The sequence below is a fragment of the Salmo salar genome, chromosome 08 (assembly GCF_965601325.2).
Source record: "Salmo salar chromosome 08, fSalSal1, whole genome shotgun sequence".
Taxonomy (NCBI): Eukaryota; Metazoa; Chordata; class Actinopteri; order Salmoniformes; family Salmonidae; genus Salmo; species Salmo salar.
In genome coordinates this window covers 42,985,001-42,990,000 of record NC_138298.1, presented here as the reverse complement: position 1 = coordinate 42,990,000, position 5,000 = coordinate 42,985,001, and the positions used below count along the sequence as shown (strand labels likewise).

Genomic DNA, 5,000 nt, shown 5'->3' with positions numbered 1-5,000 from the left:
CTCATTATCAAACTAATGTGAACTCCTCTACTAATTATCAAACTAATGTGAACTCCACTCTACTCATTATCATCATTATCATCAAAACTAATGTGAACTCCACTCTACTCATTATCATCATTATCATCAAAACTAATGTGAACTCCACCCTACTCATTATCATCATTATCATCAAAACTAATGTGAACTCCACTCTACTCATTATCATCATTATCATCAAAACTAATGTGAACTCCACTCTACTCATTATCATCAAAACTAATGTGAACTCCACTCTACTCATTATCAAACTAATGTGAACTCCACCCTACTCATTATCAAACTAATGTGAACTCCACCCTACTCATTATCAAACTAATGTGAACTCCTCTACTAATTATCAAACTAATGTGAACTCCACTCTACTCATTATCATCATTATCATCAAAACTAATGTGAACTCCACTCTACTCATTATCATCATTATCATCAAAACTAATGTGAACTCCACCCTACTCATTATCATCATTATCATCAAAACTAATGTGAACTCCACTCTACTCATTATCATCATTATCATCAAAACTAATGTGAACTCCACTCTACTCATTATCAAACTAGTCTGTCTGGTCTGGTCTGGTCTGTCTGTGTGTGTTTGTGTGAGAGAGAGGGATTGTGAGGTCCATTGCCCTGCCCAGTGCTGCGTATCTGTGCCATGATGGCCAGAGATGATTGGCTCCTAGAGCGCCATTGCCCTGGAAACGCCACACTGACCGCTCACAGACCGCCACCCAGGAAATAAGGACAGAGGGCAGAGGGAGTGAGAGTGAGTGAGTGAGTGTGTGAGTGAGAGTGTGAGTGAGTGAGTGAGTGAGTGAGTGAGTGAGTGAGTGAGTGAGTGAGTGAGTGAGTGAGTGAGTGAGTGAGTGTGTGTGGGGAGAGAAAAGACAGAGAAATGATGAGGTGTGTGTGTCGTCTGAGGAAATGAAAAAGGCATCTTCATAATGCACAAGGAATCTCCGACCGAAAAACTCAGCCACTGAAGATTGTGCATTGATCCCCGGGGGGTCGGAGATAACTTTCAGTGTTCATCTTTATCTCCTGAACAACGATCGGGTGTGTGACAAATCATCTGAAATGTCTGGAGGGTTTCTACAAGCAGTACAGGGAGATTCATGACTCATTAGGTCGCGATACTGTAGGGGACTGGAGAGGACTGGAGGTCATGAAGGGGAGGGAGAGGCTTCCCTGTGGCTCAGTTGAAAACCACCTGAACTACCTGGTACCAGATCTGTCCATCCTCCTGAACTACCTGGTACCAGACCTGTCCATCCTCCTGAACTACCTGGTACCAGACCTGTCCAGCCTCCTGAACTACCTGGTACCAGACCTGTCCAGCCTCCTGAACTACCTGGTACCAGATCTGTCCATCCTCCTGAACTACCTGGTACCAGATCTGTCCATCCTCCTGAACTACCTGGTACCAGATCTGTCCATCCTCCTGAACTACCTGGTACCAGACCTGTCCATCCTCCTGAACTACCTGGTACCAGATCTGTCCATCCTCCTGAACTACCTGGTACCAGACCTGTCCATCCTCCTGAACTACCTGGTACCAGATCTGTCCATCCTCCTGAACTATCTGGTACCAGACCTGTCCATTCACCTGAACTACCAGATCTGTCCATCCTCCTGAACTACCTGGTACCAGACCTGTCCAGCCTCCTGAACTACCTGGTACCAGACCTGTCCAGCCTCCTGAACTACCTGGTACCAGACCTGTCCAGCCTCCTGAACTACCTGGTACCAGACCTGTCCAGCCTCCTGAACTACCTGGTACCAGATCTGTCCATCCTCCTGAACTACCTGGTACCAGATCTGTCCATCCTCCTGAACTACCTGGTACCAGACCTGTCCATCCTCCTGAACTACCTGGTACCAGATCTGTCCATCCTCCTGAACTACCTGGTACCAGACCTGTCCATCCTCCTGAACTACCTGGTACCAGATCTGTCCAGCCTCCTGAACTACCTGGTACCAGATACCAGACCTGTCCATCCTCCTGAACTACCTGGTACCAGACCTGTCCATCCTCCTGAACTACCTGGTACCAGACCTGTCCATCCTCCTGAACTACCTGGTACCAGATCTGTCCATCCTCCTGAACTATCTGGTACCAGACCTGTCCATTCACCTGAACTACCAGATCTGTCCATTCACCTGAACTACCAGATCTGTCCATCCTCCTGAACTACCTGGTACCAGACCTGTCCAGCCTCCTGAACTACCTGGTACCAGACCTGTCCAGCCTCCTGAACTACCTGGTACCAGACCTGTCCATCCTCCTGAACTACCTGGTACCAGATCTGTCCATCCTCCTGAACTACCTGGTACCAGATCTGTCCATCCTCCTGAACTACCTGGTACCAGACCTGTCCATCCTCCTGAACTACCTGGTACCAGATCTGTCCATCCTCCTGAACTACCTGGTACCAGACCTGTCCATCCTCCTGAACTACCTGGTACCAGACCTGTCCATCCTCCTGAACTACTTGGTACCAGACCTGTCCATCCTCCTGAACTACCTGGTACCAGATCTGTCCAGCCTCCTGAACTACCTGGTACCAGACCTGTCCATTCTCCTGAACTACCAGACCTGTCCAGCCTCCTGAACTACCTGGTACCAGACCTGTCCATCCTCCTAAACTACCTGGTACCAGACCTGTCCATCCTCCTGAACTACTTGGTACCAGACCTGTCCATTCTCCTGAACTACCTGGTACCAGATCTGTGAATCTCTGGACCGGAGAGAAGAAGCAAGACGGCTCAGGTGTCCCTCTACAAGAGCTTTACATGGTGACGACCCAAATGACTTCGCTAACACAATGACAAACGACCCAACGGGACTTCAGAACAGAGATGGAAGAATCTGTTACATGACATCTCTGCTGTTGAAACATGATTCTAGCTGTGATTTGAGGACTGCAGTCCGTGTATAACTAGTTACAATAAAAAAGCACCAGTGACCAGCTAAAACAAACAGCCAGGTTTGATAAAACATAACAAGACGTGTTCACATACTAGCTAGCTAACTGGCTAACACACATCCACTAACGCTAAAAGATGGGACATCAAAGACGTTATAAAACATGATGTTCAACTGGCCTGTAAGTTCAGTTACGACATGCGGACTGTGTTATTAAATGAGTTTGATGCTATCTAAAGTGTTGTGTTAACTAACTATAGTTGGCTAATATGTTAGCATCGGTTTATGCTGCACCCCACGTGTTTATGAAAGGCCGGCGGCATGTAAACAAAACGCTCTGTTCAACACCGGCGACGGATTCACACACACAACCGGCACCTCTCCGGTTCTCTTCACTACGGCAAAACTACGTGCACATATCTCGTTGGTTCCAACGGATAAAAATAAATAATCAACTCACCTGTTTTTATAACTCACAAGAGTATTTCACTCGTTTGCTCACATGCTCTGCTACTTCCGGTGTTGTGGAGAGGGAAGTGGATTGGGCCAACCATGACCTTTCCCAGGGAACCGACTGTGCCTGTCTGCATTCAGACAGTGTCAAGACATTTTGATGAAAGGTCAACAGTAGCCTCGTAAACTTTAATGTCGCCCCCCCAAAAAATATATATATGTGGAATAGTCTTCATGTTTAATATAACATCACCGTTATATTAATTTATTAAGATTATCATAGACTATTCTATACTACTATAGGATAGCCTATTCATATCACATTAAACCCCTATAAATGTATATATTTTTTTAACAAGGGTTCTTCTAAGATCCTCAACGTTCCTTGAAGCGTCCCGTGTGACGCACTGCATCTCAGGGCTAGAGATGTCACTACAGACCCTGGTTCAATTTCTAGGCTGTATCACAACAGACCGTGATTGGGAGTCTCATAGGGCGGCGACACAATTGGCCCAGCGTCATTCCGGGGTTTGACCAAGGTAGGCAGTCATTGTAAATAAGAATTTGTTCTTAAGTGACTTGCCTGGTTAAATAAAATGTATATATATATATTTTAATAACTGTAGATTTCTTGGCACTGAAAAATGCTTGGCTGTGTGAACCTTCACCCCAGTCTGAGGTCCTGAGTGCTCTGGAGCAGGTTTTCATCAAGGATCTCTCTGTACTTTACTCTGTTCATCTTTCCCTCGATCCTGACTAGTCTCCCAGTCCCTGCTGCTGAAAAACATCCCCACAGCATGATGCTGCCACCACCATGCTTCACCGTAGGGATGGTGCCAGGTTTCCTCCAGACGTAAGGCCTGATTGGTGGAGTGCTGCAGAGATGGTTGTCTTTCTGGAAGGTTCTCCCATCTCCACAGAGGAACTCTGAACCTCTGTCAAAGTGACCATCGGGTGCTTGGTCACCTCCCTGACCAAGGCCCATCTCCCCTCTGATTGCTCAGTTTGGCCGGGCGGCCAGCTCTAGGAAGAGTCTTGGTGGTTCCAAACTTCTTCCATTTAAGAATGATGGAGGCCACAGTGTTCTTGGGGACCTTCAATCTGTAGAAATGTTTTGGTACCCTTCCCCAGATCTGTGCCTCGACACAATCTTGTCTCTGAGCTCTACGGACAATTCCTTCGACCTCTTGGCTTGGTTTTTGCTCTGACATGCACTGTCAACTGTGTGCCTTTTCAAATCAATTGAATTTACCACAGGTGGACTCCAATCAAGTCGTAGAAACATCTCAAGGATGATCAATGGAAACAGGATGCACCTGAGCTCAATTTCGCTGTCTCATAGCAAACGGTCTGGATACTTATGTAAATAAGGTTTGATATTTTTTATACATTTGCTAAAATTTCTAGAAACCTGTTTTCGCTTTGTCATTATGGGGTATTGGGATGTCATTATGGGGTATTGTGATGTCATTATGGGGTATTGTGATGTCATTATGGGGTATTGTGATGTCATTATGGGGTATTGTGATGTCATTATGGGGTATTGTGATGTCATTATGGGGTATTGTGTGTAGATTGATGA

General features: G+C 46.1%; 1 protein-coding gene across 1 annotated transcript in view; it reads right to left on the bottom strand.

The window, feature by feature from the left end:
* Positions 1 to 3,546, bottom strand: part of LOC145881495 (uncharacterized) — a 15,181-nt gene extending 11,635 nt beyond the window's left edge. Inside the window, exon 1 of the mRNA XM_082978302.1 lies at positions 3,426 to 3,546. The gene's annotated coding sequence lies outside the window, so the exon portion shown is untranslated. The remainder of the gene's footprint in view (positions 1 to 3,425) is intronic.
* Positions 3,547 to 5,000: the final 1,454 nt, after the last annotated feature.